The 22,674-nt window shown below is 41.7% G+C and overlaps 1 protein-coding gene and 1 pseudogene across 1 annotated transcript in view; one reads left to right on the top strand and one right to left on the bottom strand.

Annotated features, from left to right (window-relative positions):
- The window catches only part of LOC145414462 (glutamate receptor 1-like), a 654,998-nt gene that overhangs the window by 384,795 nt on the left and 247,529 nt on the right, over nt 1-22,674 (bottom strand). The gene's annotated exons all lie outside the window — the stretch shown is intronic.
- Nucleotides 20,801-21,847, top strand: LOC145410230 (uncharacterized; annotated as a pseudogene).

The following is a 22,674-nucleotide window of genomic DNA, read 5'->3' on the forward strand; positions in this document are numbered from 1 at the left end:
GTATAGTCTTATAAATGATAGATAGAAGAGGATAGCCTATTAATTATGTGAGTGAATTTGAAGGTGGGAAAAAGCGTGGTAGACCAAGGTGAACGTCAATAGATATAGTTAACGAGTATGTGAGAAAGAAAGGTGTGGACGCTTACGAGGCTATGGAACTGACAAGGATTCGAGCAGGTTTGATGAAATATGTTAGGAGTGTATGAACGCGGTTTGGTGCCCCATTTTTAATCTGACAATCGCCTGACTGTGTGCTAATTACGTGTGGATAGGTGTGCCTCTCAGGTGGAGTCAGGATTCCAGGAACTTGACTGATGAATGAATGGGTGTGTGGCTCGTTTCAGTGACCATGAGTTTGATTAGTTCTCCAGCTATCGTAATCATTCCTTATTACTGCTTTCCGTATCCTACCTCACCCCACCTCCAGGAAGGAAAAAGAGACGTGATGATGATGATGATGATGATAATGATAAATGCCCCGATGATAGCATTCTGCGTACTTTTGGGTCAGATATACAGATTATGAAACAGCCTTCATATACCTAGTGGAAAAAGTCGTTTTCAATAGGATGACGTGTTACACTGTAGTCTGTACTCAGACGATTTTATTCAGCTTTCAAAACACACAAATGAAGCCACCTTAAAGGATCTAATGGAACGCTGGTTTACCCACTTCAGAATCATAGACTAACTTTATAAAATATTGCTGCTACCTGGTACCTACAGACGATCTTATTCAGCTTACAGCAAAAAGTTTATTACAATTTCCCTCAGACATTAACTGTGGATATTCTACTTTACTCTTGCTGCCAGTAGATGATCATATTCAGTTCAAATAACGCTTCACCGAGATTATACACTGTTGCTGATATGATATACTATGGAAATATAGCTACTGAAAGAGATGGTTATCCTACAAGTACAGTAACATGTCCGTCTGTCTGTTGTTGCTGCCTACAAACGAATATATTCAGGTCATAATATGCGTTGGTGACACAAGACTCTGCGAGTGAGGAGGCTTATGTACCCCACTATGATTGTCTGTCTTATTTTATTTTCGTTATCTCTATACTTCTTTTCAGCTTTAGATGGACTCTTGGGACTGAAGGTGTCAGACATGGCCTTTATAAACCCTCACTATTGTATGGCTCTCCTAACCTTAGGGATGAAATGGTTAAAGGTATTTTTGTCGAGGGCAGCTTTTACGGGATGGAGTCAGGCACTATTGTATAAACCTAGGCAGATACAGCCTATAGAGATAAACAGACAGGCATACAGACACAAAAAGATATATTATACAAATACCGATACTGTAGGTAGCAAATTAAATACTTACATCTGCATCAATTTATCTAGAGAGATAGTGTAGATAGATAGATTGAGACAAAAGCATATAACAAATAAATACAGCCGTATAAAGTTATAAGATAAATACAGATACAGACAGTAAAGCAAGTAAACAAGTACTTTACAAAATTCCCACACCACGGGCACTGTACCGCCGCCCTGGCCTCGCGACGCCCTCTTCAACCCCTCATACGATTTTATTCGGATTTCGAGACGCTATGTAGCCAGGGGGTTAGAATCAGCCTCCATTAAACTTTTCAGACTGAGGAGGTAATTTCTATTATACTATTGTCAAGTGGGACGATTTTATTCAGCCTCAGGATGGACAATTGGCAATGAAGTAGTAAATAAAGGCGATATTTAGCCTCGGAAGTTCGAAAAGTCAAATTTTTTTTTTTTTTTTTTTTTTTTTCCGTGTCCGACTCTGGGCAAAGGCTTCAGGGCCTATATCTCGGGGGCAGCCTATCCCAAGGCCCAGTAGTCCTACACCTCCACATGTCACCACTTTGGCGCTAACACCCACCGTCCATATTGAATACATGCTAGAGCTGTCTCATACAGGACTGGTGTATTGGTATTAGCGGGGGTATTTTTACGACATGTCGGCGGGTCATCTGGTAGATCAGGAAAGTCTGCTTTTTATGAAATTCAAATCCTTAAACTGTTCCCTGCCCCAGCCTGGATTCGAACCTGCGTCCATCAGGACTGCAAGCGGCCTCTCTACCGATTCAGCCACTGCCTCCCCCACAACAACAAAAATAATATGTACAGTACGTCCTCAGGCTGAAAAGTCTACCTAAACCTGAATAACCTCGTCTGCAAGTAGCGAGAATGGAAATTATTATATATATATATATATATATATATATATATATATATATATATATATATATATATATATATATATATATGTTACGGAACAGAGAAAACTGTCCTGCAAAGTTCCAGGTTCAAAACAAAAGAGTTAGGTAAAATTACAAGTTAAAGTTTAATGCTCAAACTAACAACAAAACATTCAGGACTCATAAGGATAATGTAATGGCAAAAATAGGTTAAATATATGGTTAACTGCAATAGCCGCTATTAACACGAAATTAGCAAGAGTAAATTTATCAATGTCAGCCCTGATAAAATGAGAAAACCGGATAATGCTCAGTTAATGCAAGATATATTATTACAGAAACAAAATATTATTAATAATGGCTGACAATATGAACTTTACATGAATCACAAAAAACTTACCAGACCTACGAATTAACACCTTATGCTATACAGTAAGAGAAAAAATGTAATAACACTTATACTCAAATTACACAGCAGCTAGATGGTTGGAGACTTCCTGAGCACTCACAAAAATAACAACTGTACAGGGGAGGACAGAGATGTGAACAAAATGAGGAGTAGACCTAAGTGGCAATTAATGCAGAGACTGAGCTCATTATATAGGGGCCGGCAGAGCTTGATACAACTTGTAAGAAGGACGCGCAAATGAAGCCAGAGGGGACAAAGAGTTGACACTCCTGCTCTGAACAACAGAAAGAACGACTTACTCTACTATAAAAGAGGAGGGGGGGAGTGAGGTAGAACACGCACTATGGAAGCCACGAGGCGAATCGTGATCAAACATGCAGCATAAATGTACGTTAGAATTATACAAAGGATGATGAAATCATAGGCTATGTAACACCTCCCCACAAAGAAAAAGAAATTTACAAAGGAAATTTCTTATTACTCTAAAACAATCTGTCTAAAATCTAGATAAGCAATCTGCAATAACATTTTCATTCCCCTTGATATGTTGTATGTCTAATGAATACTCCTGAAGAAGTAGACTCCATCTTGTCAATCTCTGATTTTATCTTTTATACTTACTAAGGAATTTCAGTGAGTTATGATCGGTATAAATGACTATGGGGTCAAAATCAGAACACAAATAAAATGAAAAATGCTGTAAACCCAAAATCAAGGCCAAAAGCTCTTTCTCAATAGTTGAGTAGTTCTTTTGAGGTGGAGTGAACTTCTTACTGTAATAAGATACAGGGTGTTCAATACCCTGATCATCCTCTTGCAGCAAAACAGCCCCAGCTCCTGTATCACTTGCGTCAACAGCCATCTTAAAAGGCTTAGCAAAATTTGGAGTAGCGAGCACTGGCTGACTTAATAGGATAGCTTTAAGTTTGCTGAAAGAGGATTCACAGTCATCGGTCCAGATTATTTAACTCCCTTTTTCAGAAGGTCTGTAAGTGGTGATACAAGAATTGAAAAGTTAAGAACAAATCTCCTGTAATAACCTACCATTCCCAAAAATCTTTGTAGCTCTTTCCTACTTTTAGGTCTGGGAAGATCACTTATAACCTGAACCTTAGCTCCTGGTGGTCCAACATGTCCATCACCAATTACGTACCCAAGGTACTGAACTTTAGCTTGACCAAACTCACACTTTGATAAATTAGCTACAAGATTAGCCTGAACCAAACGCTCAAGAAATTTACTGACATGGCATAGATGATCTTTCCAGTTGTCACTGAAGATTAATACATCATCAATATAAACAACACACCCTGCCAAACCCTCTGTTACAACATTCATGAGCTTCTGAAATGTGGCTAGTGCATTCTTCATACCATATGGCATTACAGAACATGCAAAAGTCTTTCCTAGTGTTACAAAACATGAGATCTCCCTAGCACGTTCAGTCATAGGTACTTGCCAGTATCCCTTTAACAAATCAAACTTACTTATGTATCTAGCCTTTCCGATCTTGTCTATGCACTCTTCCACGCGAGGGAGAGGGTAAGAGTCTGTTTTGGTTATCTGATTAACACGTCTGTAGTCGATGCAAAGCCGCTGTGACCCACCTGGCTTAGGGACTAGAGTGACAGGAGAACTCCACTCGCTCTGACAGGGCTCAATCATCTTGTGGTCCAACAGGTAGCCAAGCTCCTTCTGGATGAGAGGAACTTTCACTGGGTTCACACGGTAAGGAGGCAGTTTAATTGGCTTTGCGTCTCCAACATCGACATCATGCATCAACACAGTGGTTCTTCCTGGAGTGGCACGGAACACTTGCAGGTACTCCTGCAGTAATGCCGAAAACTCCTGCCTTTCCTCGGGAGGTAGATGAGAAAGCTTAGTCTGGAGATCATTCACGATATCAGGATTCTTCCCCAAACTATCACTCAGGCTCATGCTGCATGGGAGAACTTCACTTGCAGACTCGGGTGGAACAGCTACAGTGCAGACTGGGTTATTTTCGTCCCGCCTGTGATATAACTTTAGGATGTTGATGTGACAAAGTTGCTTGTTCTTTCTACGATCTGGTGTGGCGATGACATAGTTGACATCACTGAGTTTCTTCTCCACGAAATAAGGACCACTAAACTTGGCTTGAAGAGGTTGCCCATGCACCGGTAGCAGAATCAAAACCTGATCTCCTGACTGAAAGTGGCGTAACCTGGACTTCTTATCATACCAAGTCTTCATCTTCTCCTGAGCAGCTCCTAAATTCTCTCTCGCCAGCTGTAAAGCAGTGGACAGCCGTTCTTTGAACTTCATCACATACTCCAGCAGGTTGACGTCATCTTCCTCTGACAGCCAGCATTCCTTGAGTAGCTTAAGGGGTCCTCTTACTTCATGACCAAACAGTAGTTCAAAGGGTGAGAAGCCCAGTGATTCATTTGGAGATTCTCTTGCGGCAAATACAACGAATGGAAGACCTTTATCCCAGTCTTTCTGATGTTCCAAACAGTATTTCCTGAGCATCGATTTGAGTGTTTGATGATATCTCTCCAACGCTCCTTGGGTCTGGGGATGGTAAGCTGAAGACGTGATCTGGGTGATGCCCAACTCTTTCAGAGACTGCTTGAAAACATTTGACATGAAATTACTTCCCCGGTCTGACTGTACCTCCTTGGGCAAACCAAACTTTGTGAAGAACCCTAGCATTTCCTTAACCACGTTCTTTGCTGACATATTTCTAAGTGGAATGGCTTCAGGATAACGAGTAGCCATATCAATCAGGGTCAACACATAAGAAAATCCTGAAGAAGTCTTAGGAAGAGGGCCCACAATATCCACCAACACACGGGTGAATGCGCCTCAAAAGGAGGAATGGGAACTAGAGGTGCAACCTTTTCGGTCTGATTGCACTTCCCCACAACTTGATAGGTGTGACAAGACTTACAATACCAGGAAACATCTCTGAAGATACCTGGCCAGTAGAAGTGTTTCAAAATGCGTGCCAGTCTTCCTCACTTCAAGGTGTCCTGCCAAACTGGAATCATGAGCCACTCTAATGATATCCTGCCTACAAACACGAGAGATGACAACTTGATGTACAACCTCCCATTCACAGTCGGCTGATGCTGTTGGGGGCCTCCACTTTCTCATAAGTACTCCTGACTTTATATAATAACAAGTAGAAGCACCAGCTGACTCTTCCTCACTGCAATCAGAGTTAGCTAGACCTTTCAACTCAGGGTCAGCAACTTGCAACTCAACCAACTCTTGACGAGACAAATTATCAACACTACGGGGTACTGCCTCATCTGGTGAGTGGTCCAAATTAGCAAGAAAAGTGTCAGCTAGGATAACATCATCATCATCATCTAAGTCACCAGTAACTTTAGACTTAGCCCTAGTGACAGCACATGCAGAGAACACATCAGGGACATCACAATCCTGGGCCGCAGCCACTGGCTCACTAGACAACTGAGGAGCTGGACACACTTGACTTCCACCAATATCATTTCCAAGTAAGAAAGTTACACCTGACATTGGGAGTGTCTCAACCAACCCAACCATAACGGAACCATTAACAAAACCAGACTCTGCACAGAGGGACAGAGAAGTAATTATTCCCTACACCTTGTAAGATTACAGTTTCATCAGAGGAATTAACATTAGAGCCTAGAACACTGGTCAGCATAACGGATTGGCATGCACCTGTATCATGATATATTTTAACTGATTTCCTGTCATTACTGTCCAGAGGACTGACAAAACCATCAGACAGGAAATTAGCTCATGAACTCTTGAGAGTGTCACCCATGTTACTGCTCAAAAGAGGAGCTTCATCATGAGAATTTAATTTACCCCTCAAAGCAGGTTCAGTTAACTCAGTTAAAGAATTCTGGGAACTCTCAAGGGTGGACACTAGACCAATTGACTGAATATTTAAAGACTCCTTTTTGTTCACATCACGCTGTCTCCTGAAACATTTCTTCGTAGTATGACCAAGCTTACCACAATAAGTACATTTACTTTTCTGAAATCTAGAGGTGAAGCTGGTATTTATTTCCTGAGAAACATCATCTTTATTCTCTTTCCTTTTTCCTGTACTCTGAGTAGAGGCAACGTACTGACTCTCAGCTTTCCTTTTTCCTCTAAAATATCTCTTGTGAGTGAGAACATATTCATCAGCTAAAACTGCAGCATCAGACAAATTATCTATTCTTCTCTCATCAAGATATAGGCTTACATCATTATTAATACACCTTTTGAAGTCCTCCAGCAGAATCATCTGCTTAAATTTATCAAAATCAGAATCCACATTCTTAGAATTTAACCACTGCTCTAACAGATCTTTTTTGATTTTTGCATACTCAACATGGGATTGCTTATCTTGCTTATAAGTTGTCCTAAATTTTACTCTATAGGCTTCAGGAACAAGCTCATAGGCCTTAAGAATCAAGCTCTTAACTACATCATAATTATCAGATTGATCCTGAGGCAAAGATGCATAAGTTACTTGAGCTTTACCGGTGAGAACAGTTTGAAGGAATACTGGCCAATACTTTTGGGGGCCAATTAAAACCTGTAGCTACCCTCTCAAACAACTGACAATACTTTGTTAAATCAGATTCATTAAAAGGAGGGACAAGTTTAACATTTTTAGCCACATCAAAATCATCAGAGCTAGATGATCCAGTTCCACTTTGTTTCATGCGATACTCATGGTCTGCCTGAATCCAAGCATGTTCAATTTGTGCCTGAGCCTGTACCTGTGCCTCCTGAATACGAGCCTGCTGCAGGGCTAGCTGTAACTTAGCTAATTCAATCTGCGTTTGCTCATCTGGAGAAGTTATATTAAACAAGCTTTTATTAATTATGTCAACAATTTGATCTTTAGAATGATGAGAGCGAACAGCAATTCCCAATAGTTGAGCAACAAGCTTAAGTTCATTCTTTGTTCTGTTTTCTACATCACACACTGTTTGCACATTTGACAAAAAATCTTTGGCTTCATCAAGAGTAGTAATAGTAGACATCATGAATAAATCACAGTCACAAACTATCAAGCAATATCCTTATGATAATATCCTGAATATCCTGATAAGAGGTCGCCAAATTTATGTTATGGAACAGAGAAAACTGTCCCGCAAAGTTCCAGGTTCAAAACAAAAGAGTTAGGTAAAATTACAAGTTAAAGTTTAATGCTCAAACTAACAACTAAACATTCAGGACTCATAAGGATAATGTAATGGCGAAAATAGGTTAAATATATGGTTAACTGCAATAGCCGCTATTAACACGAAATTAGCAAGAGTAAATTTATCTAAGTCAGCCCTGATAAAATGAGAAAACCGGATAATGCTCAGTTAATGCAAGATATATTATTACAGATACAAAATATTATTAATAATGGCTGACAATATGAACTTTACATGAATCACAAAAACCTTACCAGGCCTACGAATTAACACCTTATGCTATACAGTACAAGAAAAAATGTAATAACCCTTATACTCAAATTACACAGCAGCTAGATGGTTGGAGACTTCCTGAGCACTCACAAAAATAACTGTACAGGGGAGGACAGAGATGTGAATAAAATGAGAAGTAGATCTAAGTGGCAATTAATGCAGAGACTGAGCTCATTATATAGGGGCCGGCAGAGCTTGATACAACTTGTAAGAAGGACGCGCAAATGAAGGCATAGGGGACAAAGAGTTGACACTCCTGCTCTGAACAACAGAAAGAACGACTTACTCTACTATAAGGGAGGAGAGGGGGGGGGAGTGAGGTAGAACACGCACTATGGAAACCACGAGGCGAATCGTGATCAAACATGCAGCATACTGTACGTTAGAATTATATAAAAAAGGATGATGAAATCGTAGGCTATGTAACAATATATATATATATATATATATATATATATATATATATATATATATATATATATATATTTATTTATATATATATAAAACCCCGAGATTCACCGAAAATATTAAGCTTCAGCCCCAACATCCACAAAAACAACAAAAACAACAGCAAATACAACAACAACAATAACAACAACAACAACAATAATAATAATAATAATAATAACAAATAATAATACTAATGTGTGCTTTTTAAATACACTTTTGGGCCGAATTAGGAGTCTGAATGTTCTGGTATAAAACCTTCGTTTAGTGCTCAGTGAATCAGGCAGGGAGGGGGGTGGGGATCATTTAACCCCAGTTGCATCCGTCACCGCGTCTACGTTTAAGTAACCTAACCTAATCTAACTAAATTTAATTTAGCCTAACAACCTAACTAAATAAAACCAAACCAAACCTAACAAGACCAAACCAAAGCTAACTTAACCTAACAAACCCAAACCTATCCTAACAACCTAAGCTAATTTAACATCCTAACTTTACAAAACCAAACCCACTGTAACCTAGCCTAACCAAACTTCAACCTAACCTAACCTAATCCAACTTAACTGAGCCTAACATAACTTAACCAAACCAAACGTAACAAAACAAAACCAAATCTAGCCAAACCTAACCCAAAATGATTGTCAATGCAATAGCGGACGGAGCAAGGAGCCATAGCATCCCCCTCTCCACATCCTTATTTTCTTGCCTGGCCAAACTGTCACCATCCCCCTAACTACTTTAAACAAGTTAATTCGACTTTAGGTGCCATCGCATAGTACTAACATGATAAAGGAGGGCTATATCCAACCCATCCAATTCGAAACCTCTCTCTCTCTCTCTCTCTCTCTCTAGGAAACAATTCGTCCGTCAGTACCAACAACAAAACAGTCCGGAAGAAACAATAATAAAAAATGTCCTCGCACAACTGGTTAACTTAGTAAAACTGCCACCATTTCCACCGTGCCACCAGCTTTTCCTCTACAAATTTCCACCACCTGACACCACCAGTAGGTCACTCTACAAGCTGGCCAATCTTGTCATGCAGTTTCGTCACGGTGGGGCAGAGAGGAGGTCTGGGCGAGACGACACAAGGTTTACTGCAGAAGGAATTTGTATAGTTCACCAAAGCAAGCCACTAGGAGCGTTGTGTGTGTGTGTGTGTGTGTGTGTGTGTGTGTGTGTGTGTGTGTGTGTGTGTGTGTGTGTGTGTGTGTGTGTGTGTGTGTGTGTGTGCGTGTGTGTGTGTGTGTGTGTGTGTGTGTGTGTGTGTGTGTGTGTGTGTGTGTGTGTGTGTGTGTGTGTGTGTGTGTGTGTGTGTGTGTGTGTGTGTGTGTGTGTGTGTGTGTGTGTGTGTGTGAGAGAGAGAGAGAGAGAGAGAGGAGTTAATCTCCTGTCACTGGTTAGAATATACTATTAAAACTGTCACTGACCATAAGAGGTTTAACTTTTTCACCAATATTGCCATATAAAATACAAGAAGCGGTGCCATGACACAGCAAACCGGCAGTCATTTTAGTGCTGACGTATAAACACAACAGGATATCTAGTCAAAGATGTCACATATCAGATTTGGAGTAAATCGGGTGAAAATGACGATTTTGTGCCCCATTTTGAAATTTTAGGCCCGACACACCTAACATTAACCCCCCTACCGCTAGTTGGGGGTGACCCCCCCTCGTGTAACGAGGAATGTTATAGAATGCAGATTAGAAAGATGCACCTTTAAGTTTTGGTTTCATGTCGCTAGGACTAATTTGAAAGGAGTTATGGCGATTTTTTTTTTTATACATTTTTGGGGCCTACAGCCTGGGCCTTGGCGCTATTTGGCCGAAAATTTAATCAGGCGATCAGGAGGACATAGCCCATCATCCTTGTAATTTTAGTCAAAATCGTACCAGTAGGTTTCGCGTAAAGTTGTTAAAAGACAGATAGACAAACAGACAGACAGGCAGGCAGAGAGACAGACAGACAGACAGACAGACAAACCGAGTGAAAACAACACCCGCCCCCGGGCCCCTCCAAGGCGGGGTCAAGTAATAATCAAAACCAAACTGTACTGGGAAGAAAAATAATCTAAAAGTGTTTCTTTATATTTTTTGTCAGGTACAATGCCCAGATGTACCATATTTTTCATTCCAGGATGACAGACAGTGGCAGAGAAAATACAGAGGCCAGTGTTATTTTACCACAACACAGACACACTATTTTCACACCTCCACTTTTGCTCTCTCTCTCTCTCTCTCTCTCTCTCTCTCTCTCTCCAGGCCTCAGTGGTACATCCTTCCTGATTTTCACATTTTTGTCACCTCAACCTTCACACCTTTATGTTCGTATTTCACACCTGGCCGAGTTCACTTCATTTTCCTTTTCGAAATTTGCAGGAAGGAGGAACAGTTACCCTCACAGGTAATTTTTTAGGGGCAATTACATCTATTTCCTGTCACTGTGTGTGTGTGTGTGTGTGTGTGTGTGTGTGTGTGTGTGTGTGTGTGTGTGTGTGTGTGTGTGTGTGTGTGTGTGTGAGAGAGAGAGAGAGAGAGAGAGAGAGATGCTGCCATGGTAACGAAAAGCAATACCGACATTTAGGTAACAGCAGGGTAATCAAGAAAACCTTAAAATATAATTGTTGAATAATCGCATCCTAAAATTAAGAGTGATACACACAAATGATACATATAAACAGCAAAACCCACAATCCCTAAATAATTCTCAGCGTTACCATGGTTACGGGAAACAACAGGGACAATTAGGCACTACTAGGACAGCAAGAATAATCAGAAATAGGAATAAAATAGTATCTTAAAATTAATAGCAGCATAACAAGCCGCCTTATCAACAAAACTATCCATGAAAATCTTGTGCTGCCACTGTTGAAAAAAAAAAAAATCGACAGCTAGGTAACAACGGGGCAATGAAGACAGCCGTAAAATATAGTCAAAGGGTAACAAAGGCTCAAACGAGGAGCAAAACCCAAATTACCTGATAATCTTCTGTGTTGCCATGGTTACGAAAAGCAATATGGACAGGTAGAGAAGAGTATCGTAAATGTAATCGTGGCATATACGGAGGGTGATCAGAAAGTAATGACAGTTCGTGCTATAACATGAAAACCTTGAATGATGGGAGGTAGGGGAGCAAGGAGAGTGCAGAGTTGCCTGTCCTTACGAGTTTGAACTTGTCGCCGCATGCCTGACTTTTCTTGTTTTATTGTTGTGAGTGAATGCTTCACTCTTGTTTTTGCTCTCTGGCCAGAAACATGGATTACGCGAAAGAAGGCTGCAGGTTCTACATTTTTACGAGGTGGAAACTGGGAAAGAAAGCAACAGAGATTCGAGGGGAATTATTACAAGTTTATCCAGACACTACTCCTTCCCTGGAAACTGTTTCCCGCTGGATTCGTGCTTTCACAGCAGGAAAAACTGAATTGAAAGATGAACAACGCTCTGGACGTCCCCGGACATCCGTGACCGAAGCAACAACTGTCCGTGCACGGTCCATCATTGACAAGGATCCAACTGTAACTCTTAGGTTCTTAGCCTTGGAGCTTGATATCAGTTATGGGAGTGCATATGACATCGTGCATGAACAATTACACCTGAGGAAGAAGTGTTGTCGATGGATACCCCATTTGTTGACTGATGAGCAAAAGGCTGAACGGGTGAGGATTTGTCGTGTCTGGCTTGCTGAATTTGAACCAAATGGTCCAAAACGGTTCTCAGATGTTGCTACTGGAGATGAGTGTTGGATTTCATTCTTCACAACCCGTGACAAGCAGTCAAACATGGTGTGGTTGGGCGATGAAGACCCTCGACCTCAGATTTTGAAGGAAGGATTTCGCAGCCGGAAGCGCCTTTTCACCATCTTTTTTAATTCTCAAGGACCAATATGCGTGGATGTGATGCCTGAAAAGTCCACTATCACAGCCCAATACTACACAGACCAGGTCCTTCCGCAAGTCTTGGAACACAAGGCCAACACCGCACCAACCTGCCGTCGGTCTCGCCTTTTGGTGCACCACGACAATGCTGCACCCCACAAAGCTCGCCTCACTATGCAGTACCTGGAACAACAACGTATAACTCTGCTCCCCCACCCACCCTACTCCCCTGACCTGGCTCCCTGTGACTTTTGGTTGTTTCCAAAAATTAAATCTGCCATCGCTGGGACGCAATTTCATCGCATCCAAGACTTGGCACGGACCGTCAATTCAGAACTCCGAAGTATACAGTCTTCAGAGTACCACGCTTGCTTCATGAAGTGGAGAAAGAGAATGGAACGCTGCATAGAGGTTGGAGGGGAGTACTCTGAAGGAATGTGAGTCATAGTTTGATAGTTCTTCATGCTAATAAAAGTTTATGGACTCACTGTCATTTCTTTCTAATCACCCTCGTAATCCTATCCTACTGTAAAGGCCAACACACAGATCGGGACAAAAACAGAAAAGCCCACAATTCCTGAGAATACTGCGTTACTGCGATTGCGAAAACTAATATCGACTACCAGAAATATAATCGTAAAATATTATAATGGTCATAGTAACAGCAAATCCCACAACGGCAATATCAACAGTTAAGACACTCAAATTTACCGTCAAATATAATCGGCTCACACAATTAACAATAAGAGTAGGGATGAGGAGACTGGCAAAGCTGTGAATACTACGCCTCTTAACAGGGATTTGGCCTCTCAGCTGTTTCGGCGTGGCACATTACCCCGGGAAATGCTCCTGTAGCGTAGTGCAACCAGCTACGACCACGCTAATCCACTGTAATTCCACTCTGCATACCCCTCCACACCTCCCACTGGCACGCCATCCACACGACTAACAGGTGTGTGTTTGTTATTTAGGTGTCGTGTGCTTCTATGCCTGGCTGCCTTCCTTACACCAGTTTCTTGACAATTTTTAACATCCTTCTATGTTCTTTATATCCAGTTAATATCGACCATATTTATACTCACATCAATCACAACAATATTAATGTGACGGGAAGATAAGCTAGAGCAGGCTCAAAATCCTGTGAGAATGCAACCGTAGGGCTCGCATTCTTGCCCGTTAGGGAAGCTCCATAACACCTCTTCTTTAGCGATTTATATTTGGATGTGGGTGGTTAATATCCTATTGTACGTTATTTAGGCAGAGTACGGCGATGCTGGAAGGATTTATGTAACAGAATTGAGCGGTTAGATATAAAGAACAAAACAAATTGCGTAGGAAAACAAATCGCGTAGGAAACAGTGTTAAGGAGCTTCCTCAACCGACGAGAAGACAGGCCTCGGTGACTATCGAGTTCGTGATACCAGCTTCTTTACGACTTATTATTATGTACTGCAAAAAAAAGTATCGTTACAATTTTGTGCGAAACAACATGACAAACGACGATGGCTTTTGAAATACATGCCGGGGGGGTTGGAAACTGTTGGTACCCCTGCATATCCACCATTGTTGGTTATATTTTACTATAAGCCCTACTGTAGAAGGTATCGTTTCAAGATATCACCGTCGGTATTAACTGATACGTCTCCCACGCAGGAGTACCAACCCTTCGGAGATAGCAGCCACTGTAGTGCTCGTTTTCGTACCTATCAGACACCTGAGTAACGATACCTTTTTTTACAACACTACATTACACCTTGATATTCTGCATCATTAAGCTTCCAGTCTGGGCATATGGTCATATTCTAGGTGACGTAGGAGGCTTCGTTGCACCTGTTTCTAAGAGATTTATTATGCATATTACACTGATATTGTCTGTTATGGAATTTATATATTCTGGTTCGTGGCATCGAGATAGTCTGCCGCAGGATCGTACAGATGGATAAAAAGCGTCACATGGCCATCGATCTGGGCAAAGGTTCGTGTTCTAGGTGACACATCAGGGTACGTAACACCTCTTCATCAGTGATTTATCAGGCCCAGTACACCTGGAATTTCTATGGTACCCTCTGGAACTGTCTGCCTCTGTCTGTCTTTCCTATTGCCTATGATCTCCAGTCTTTCAAACGCAATGTGTCCAGGCAACTCGAAATGAACTGATCTTGATTTTGGCTCTCTGTTAACTTGTTTTTGTTTTTCTTTGAGGTACAATTTTGCATGCTCTTGGCCTTTGGTTCCTTCTTCCTTGCATTAAAAAGAATACAGCCTCCACTTCCATGTAATCCACATGACATGCTGGGCCACCTGTCTGGGTGAATGGTCATCTTGTAGGTGATACAGGAGGTTTTGCAGCACGATAGTTCTTTAACTTTGGCCAGATTTTCATCCTTTTCCACCTTATTTCACGTGGCTCAGTCGTAGAAAAAAAAGCAGTTCTGTGACTCTACATCCTCACGGTACCACTTCTCGTGACTAGCATAATATTCCAGTGCTAATCTACTGTTATACCTAAAAAATGGAGGGATGGCAATTTCAGGCCTTAGTAAAGTGAATAGAGTAGTTTTTTTTAGCTCTTTGTTATGCTTATTATACACTGATTCTGCTTTCCATTAGCATCTGTCTGGGCTTACGTTCGAGATCTAAGGGACCAATTACTAAAATTAAGTTCCTAAATATCAGGTGGTTATGCTGGAACACCTGTTAACTGTTAAAGGTAATTAGTCTTCTCCCCACCTTAATTGGTGAAGATAAGTCACACTGAATCAGGTATGCTGTAACATCGTTAACACCACCACTTTCATCACCATCAATATTATCACTATCACCATCACCCCATCATCATTATCATCATCATTATCGCTCCAGAAATAATCGCCGGATCTTGATTCCCAGGCCAGTCAAGAGAACGTAAGAGTAATGTCTTTTAACCCAGCCTGTTCGTCCTTATAAAAGAAATACAGACCAACTACAAATTCCATAGATGCGTGTTGTAGTATGGGAGATGGTTGTGGAACGTGTCCCTTCACGACCTTGGTATACTCTTATTATCAGTCAAAAGCCTTCCTGTTCTTTTCTTATTCTCCTCTTCCTCCTTCTTTTCTTCTCTTACTTCTCTTCCTCCTCTTCTTCATCCACCCCCACCCCAATCTTAACATCCCTCCCCAATTTCCTCTACTTACACGAGAAGAATCATACATACCTTTACAGTTATTTTGGCCAGCTTACAGGAGGCAGAGTATGACAACAAAGCCACACTACAGGTGAGAGAGCGGTAAGTCTCTCTCTCTCTCTCTCTCTCTCTCTCTCTCTGACCAGTCTTATGGGCTACTTTGTCTCTTTACCCAACCGGGAATTTGGTAAACAAAGCTCGAGATGTTATGACCGTTCCCAAACACAATATCTGGATGGAGAGAGAGAGAGAGAGAGAGAGAGAGAGAGAGAGAGAGAGAGAGAGAGAATTAATATTTTACACATTATACATTTTTAAGGACGCTTAATATGAGGTTTTGATTTTGTCTAGTTCATTATGCATATTCCAAAACATTTTACTCTTTGGCTACACATTTTAAAAATAGGATAGTCCAATACAGCATCCTCTAATTCTGTGTTGTGGGGACGCCTCAATGTGCTAGTGTGAGGAGCTTTGACATTTTGGCTATTTAATGAAACTCCTAATCAACAGTGTAATTAATGGACGCCAATAACTGTCTGCTAAGCTGGTAAAGAGGCAGCCAAGGCTATATCTAATCCTGCTGGTTTAAAAATGCATCTAAACTGAGGAAAATCGTCCGTTGGTAGCAAGATTTTTCCTTTTTTTTTTTTGTTCTGCACACGTACTCTCCGACCCATCTAGGATGAAAGAAAAATCACCTTTCTTTGAGTAAAATCTACACGCTATCGTCTCCCTTTCAGCTGAATAAAATTGTCTGTGGTGGCAAGTATACACACTATGCCTTCTCCACGTGAAACATTCTCCCTTTAAGCTGAGTAAAATCGTCTGCTTTCTCCAAATGAAACCCTCTCATCCCCTCTAAGTAAAAAATCGGGTTAAAATCATCTGGTGGTAGCAACAGAATAGTTACCTGCTCAACACGCCACTCTCCTAATCCTATTGAACTTTTAAACAGGTTAGTGGAAGATAAACTAACCTTTCTAGATTTAAAAAAATATCTGTGCAAAATCGTCTCATGTCAGCATGAACACACGCGCCTTCTGTACATGCTACCTTTTCCATAGCATGAAACAAAAATCGTCTGTTGGCAGCAAGCAGATACATGGTGTCCTGTGAGATTTTCAAGATGCTTCAGGAGGCAAGTATTAATTTTGAGAGAAAATTACTACACCAACGTGGGTCCAATTCTCAGCCGTCATGCAGTTACAGTTACAGATGACCTATGGGTTAATTATGAGGCAGACTATTTTAGCCTTTAAGATCATCAGTAACTTTAGCTCCGGAAATTGTAGACAACTGCACGTAGAGTGACTTTTTTTTTTCTTTAAAGAATAGCCTCAACATAACCTCCTGTAAAAAGAAAAAAAAAATCGAGACCTCCGGAATTTGCCCTTTCCACACGCTACTTAGCTTCTCCTTAAAACTACAAAAATTCTTCTGGTGTTAAAAATATACATACTGTACATACCCACTTTCTCCACAGGCTCCTTTTGTTGTCACGGCATTAACAAACAACCTCAAAACAGTTTAGCCACTTAAACGACAGACCACTTTTACGCAACACGATTCTTAATAAAAAAAAAAAATCTCTAATGTAAACTGAAATTAATACACAGAGTCACGCATGAGGGCAATGGCTGGAGTGGACGCACGCACACACACACACACACACACACACACACACACACACACACACACACACACACACACACACACACAAGCGCGCGCGCGAATATACTTGTTTGCGCGCGTTGAGAGAGAGAGAGAGAGAGAGAGAGAGAGAGAGAGAGAGAGAAGGGGCAAGGGAGGGGAAGCATAGGGGAAGAGATAACAAGCTAGTGGATAGGAATGAAGGAAGGAGGTACGAAGGAATGACAGCAGAAAAGGAGGAAAGAATACAGAAAGGAGAGAGGAAAAGATGGGAGGGGAGTGGGAGAGGGAGAATGAAAGTAGGAAGTAGGAATGAAACGAGGGGAGAGGGAGAGTGGAGGGGAGAGGGTGAGTGGAGGGGTGAGGGAAGAGAGGAGAGCATAGAGGGCAGGCAAGTAGGGGAGACAGAGTGTAGAGAGACAGAAGGCAAGAAAAGAAGACATAATAGAGAGAGAAGGCAAGGCAAGGAGGAAGGAGCGAGAGAAGAAAGAGGGATGATAGAAGAGGGAGAGGAGGAGGGGAAAGTGCGATTGGTGAGGAGGGAAAGAAATAGGTGAGAGCAACTAGACAACTACTGTGTCCCTCTGTCGTACTATTCCTGCAACGAATATACATTTTTACATATATTATTATCAACTGGTAAAGCAATTTAAATTTTTGTAGCTATTACTTTTTGCAATTACCTTCTACACTGCCAATACAGCATTATTTACCAGAATGGTTTTTGCATCGACCGAGCATTTCTGTAACTACCACAGATTATACAGCTTATTTCTGCAACTACCAAATGTTACTGAAACTTTTATTTCTACAACTACCACATACTGGTGCAACTTCGATTTCTGCAACTACCATATATTACTGCAACTAGAGCAAATTTTTTATAACCACCCAAAGAACTGCATTGACAGTAACTATTTGTATTTTCCTTAACATCTCCAACTACCATATATATGGGATAGTAATGTATTTTTCAAAACTACTATATCTTGTTAAACTATCCTAAACTCCCATGTATTTTTTGCAGCTATTATTCTTCTGCTTTTTTCTAGTGTCTTCTTTGTGCAAAATACGTATATTCCTAACAAGCGAATATATTTTGTAACTTTCTATCCCCTCTTCTCCCTGGCATTAAAGTTTAAGCAGGCCTCTCCCTCCTCTACACTTCCTGCATCTTCAGTCATTTCCATGCACTTCCCTAGTCTGGTCACTTTCACACATGGACTGGTGTGATACTAGGCTGTTTTACATTTTCTTCATCCATGCTCTCTCTCTCTCTCTCTCTCTCTCTCTCTCTCTCTCTCTCTCTCTCTCTCTCTCTCTCTCTCTCTCTCTCTCTCTCTCTCTCTCTCTCTCTCTCATCAATCTTAACATTTCATTTGCTCACAGCAACAAAGAAGTCTCACAGGCACAAAGAAATCTCCCTCCCTCCCTCTCTCTCTCTCTCTCTCTCTCTCTCTCTCTCTCTCACACACAGACACACACACACACACACACACACACAGAGGCAGAGCCAGCTGTCCGTCTCCCTGAGTATAAGCAAGATGGATGTTACCAGCCCTAAGACAAGTCAAGGGAGACGTGTTGCTTTGTGTTGGACGAGAGAGAGAGAGAGAGAATGGAGGGAAGGCAATCAGAATGGGGAAAGCAGGGAGAGAGAAGGAGCGAAAGGGAGTGACAGGGAAGAAGCGTAAGGGAAGGAGAGAAGGCAAGACAGTAGGATGGGGAGAGGGAGGGAGAATGAGGGGGAAAGGGAAGGAAGAGGGGTAGGGAACAAGGAAAGAGGAGAGAGAGGGAAAGGAAAAGAGAGGGAAGGAAGAGACAGAGGGTAAGTTGAAAATGGGAGTGGGGAGAGGGGGGAAGAGAGATGAAGGAGGAAAGTAGGGAGGAAGAGAGAAGATAAATGAAAATATAAAGATCGAAGATAGCGAGGGTATGATGGGGAGGCAGAGAAGGTGGCTGTGTGTGTAATTCACCGGGTCTGTCAGGATCACTTGATGGTCGTGATGGTCAGCTTTTACCCTCCCGGAAGGGAGCTGAGAGCTCATATAGTCCGATCTAAGGGCAAGGCTGTGACCTTCACACACGCACACACCCGTCCCCTTGCTCGAGGGGGACAGTAACCACCCACTTCGTCAGTGAAACTTTTCGCAACCTGAGCGAGGCGCGAACTCCCGTCCACCAGTTGGCAAGCGGGAACGTTACCACTGCACCAGCGAGCGGTGTGTGTGTGTGTGTGTGTGTGTGTGTGTGCAATAGAGTAGCTAACGTTAAACCGTTTTCTTTAGGTGAGTGCGTCACAGGAATATGATTACTAACAATGCCGAAGTAAAACTGCCAAACACAACCTGCACATACACTTACCCTGCGTCACCCGTACCAACAACCTCGCGGAACGAAACATCCACCCCATCATACCTAACTCCTATAACTCAACACAACCTGCATTAAATCATCTGGCTGTACAGCAGATGGAGGCAGACGACTAGAACTGTCCTGACCATGAGAGATAACAGCTAGAACTAACTTAGCATTAACTGTAGGCCTATCATTAGAATTAGAGTTGCACAGATGAGCCTGAGAACAACAAACCACCATCAAAACCACCACCACCACCACTAACAACAATAACAACAAGGGCACAGATACAACTAACCTACCACAACAATATCATCACCACCACAACAGAGTACGAGTCGATACCCTCTCATCCTGTGCACCTGCCGAACCCACAGCCTCTGCACACAAAACATCCGCCGTAATTAGTTGACAAAGTCCACCTTTCCGACACTGCTCAAGGCAGGGACAAACTTTGACCAAGAAAAAGCGAAGGTTGGGGAGACGAGACGAGACCAGGTGCTAAGGCTGACACACACACACACACACACACACATACACACAAATCCGATAAGCCGAGAGACATCAAAATGGACCTGGGTTCAAGGAAAAATGTATTCCAGGATTTAAGGTTTACAGGGAAATTTAAGAGAGAGAGAGAGAGAGAGAGAGAGGGGGGGGGCATTCATCCACATATACACCATAACACACACACACACTTCCATATCCACCTTCTTTCCTGCCTCATCTTCTTTTGTGACTAATTTTTATCCCATCATCATCATCATCATTCTCAGCCTCATCATATTTTCTTTAAGGCCTCTGTTAAGAATAATATAGTATTCTGTCCTTTTTTTTCTTAGTCACTGTCTAGTCATCACTAGTTTTCTGTTACTTACCAAATATCCATTTCTATTATAGGTATTATCCTAATGTTTGAGATTATTCATTTCTTGTCTTTTGCTTGACTTGAGTAATTTAAGTATTGGTATAAAGTTATTTGATTGTGCTGAGTCATTTGCAAGTGAGTTGAAAGTTGTAATAATACCAGTACTTATTTTCCAATGACTGATTTATGTACTTGTTTGAATGACATGAAAAAATGCGGGATTTGACAGGATGGCTGCCTTTGAATCTACCTCCTCTCTGGTGTTCCCGGTTTAGCTTAAGTTTCGCCACTGTTTATCCGACATATTCTGGTGCCCAGACCCGGGAGCCTTTAGATGACGTCTGCTGGAAGGTATTTAGCCCGGATTAGTTGCGAGAAGAATGGCGAAATCGTTGGAAGACTTGGTAAAGAGGAGGACGGCTGCCAAAGGTTGGTTGACTCGAAGCATTACTGAGTTAAGAGAGTTATTAGATGACGAGTCTACCACTCGAGAGTCATTAGAAGCAGCCGTTAGTGATTTTGATAAGCGGCTAGCAAATTTAGATGATCTTCAGGCAGCAGTGGAGTTAGAATTTGAAGACCCTGCTGAGTTAGAGGAAGACATAGAGAAAGCAGATAAATTTAGAAGGGCAGCAAGAAAGGTTAGAGCTGAGGCTGCCAAAAGACTCAAGGATGCAACAAATGATAATAGCACTGTATCTACATCTAGTAAAGATAAGTCAGAAGTTAAATTACCCAGACTAGAGCTCCCTAAATTTTCTGGTGAACTGACAGATTGGCAGTCGTTTTGGGACAGATTTGAGGCTTTAGTGGACCAGAGTGAGCTGCCAGTTATCAGCAAATTCAGCTATCTGCAATCATTACTTCAAGGAGAAGCTCTATCAGTCATCCAGGGGATAGCACTTACCACTGCAAACTACACTGTGGCCTGTAATCTCCTCAAAGAAAGATTTGGCCGTCCAGAGAGGATAATATTTGCCCATGTCCAGGGTTTACTAAATGCCTCTTTAACACCCAGAGTGAAGGGAACCAGTTAGGTCGATTCGTTGTGGAAGCTTCAAGATCAGCTACTGAGGCATGTGAGAAGTTTGGAAGGCCTCGGTATCAACGGTAACCAATACGGTGTGGTGTTGACTCCTGTTATCCTGTCTCGTCTTCCACAAGAAATACGTTTGGAATGGTCGAGGGAAAGTTCCAGACATGAAGGCGACCTGGAGTGGCTCCTCAAGTTTCTGCAGAAGGAGATCCAGCGTCGTGAGAGGTCTGAAACTTTCAAGGAACTGTCCGTGGTGAAAGGCAACCCTCGGCGAGAAGATACAGGAAGATTGGTTCTGCTTCAGCCCTGCAGACCACATCCGAGGAAGGTTCACCGCAGTGTGTGTTCTGCCAGAAGCTACACAAGTCTGAGAAGTGCTGGCACATCTTGAGGTTGGACAGACATGGTCGAGAGGAGAAGGTTAGACAAGCTGATTTGTGTTTTAGGTGTCTTTCCAGGGGCCATGTTTCTAAAGGCTGTAAAGGTAAAGTTAAGTGCACTCAATGTAATGGGTCCCATAATGTTCTCTTTTGCAACAATGGTAAAACTAATTCTAAGACTCACAATTAATCTTCACTTAAACAGAATTCTAGTCAAAAGTCATAAGGTCAATCTAATGATTCAGTCAGTATTGTTGAACATGTTGGTATTTCTCATGATCGAAGAATGAAAAAGTCTACTGTTTTGCAAACAGCCAAAGTCAAAGTTTGTTCAAGTAGTGGTAAATCTGTTTTGGCCACTGTTATGTTTGATTTAGGAGCAGATACCACCTGTGTGAGTCATAATTTTGTCAGAAGGGTTAAACCTAAATGGATCACTTCAAAATACACCTCCTACTCTGCTTTTGGTAATCAGAAATCACAAGACAGTAAAGAAAGGAATGTGTATGACTTGAATTTAGTTGACATTGAGGGTAATAACCATTCTGTACTTGCAGTTGAAGTTATGTCTATTTGTCCTCCTTTGCGACGTCAGAGGCTGCCTGATGATGTTATGCAGTCTCTTTCACAGCTACAGTTTGCCAAGGACTATGGACATGACCGTCACCTCACTTCCGATATGTTGGTTGGTGTTGATAATTATTGGAAATTCGTTTCGGCTGATAATGTTGTCAGATTTGATGACTTAGTGGCCCATGAATCAGTATTTGGTTGGATTTTGTCTGGTTTATCTTTGACGGCCATGTGGAGAGTGTATCTCATCAAATGCTATGTATCA

The sequence above is a fragment of the Coenobita brevimanus genome, chromosome 1 (assembly GCF_032717465.1).
Source record: "Coenobita brevimanus isolate Jiangsu-jjx chromosome 1, ASM3271746v2, whole genome shotgun sequence".
NCBI lineage: Eukaryota > Metazoa > Arthropoda > Malacostraca > Decapoda > Coenobitidae > Coenobita > Coenobita brevimanus.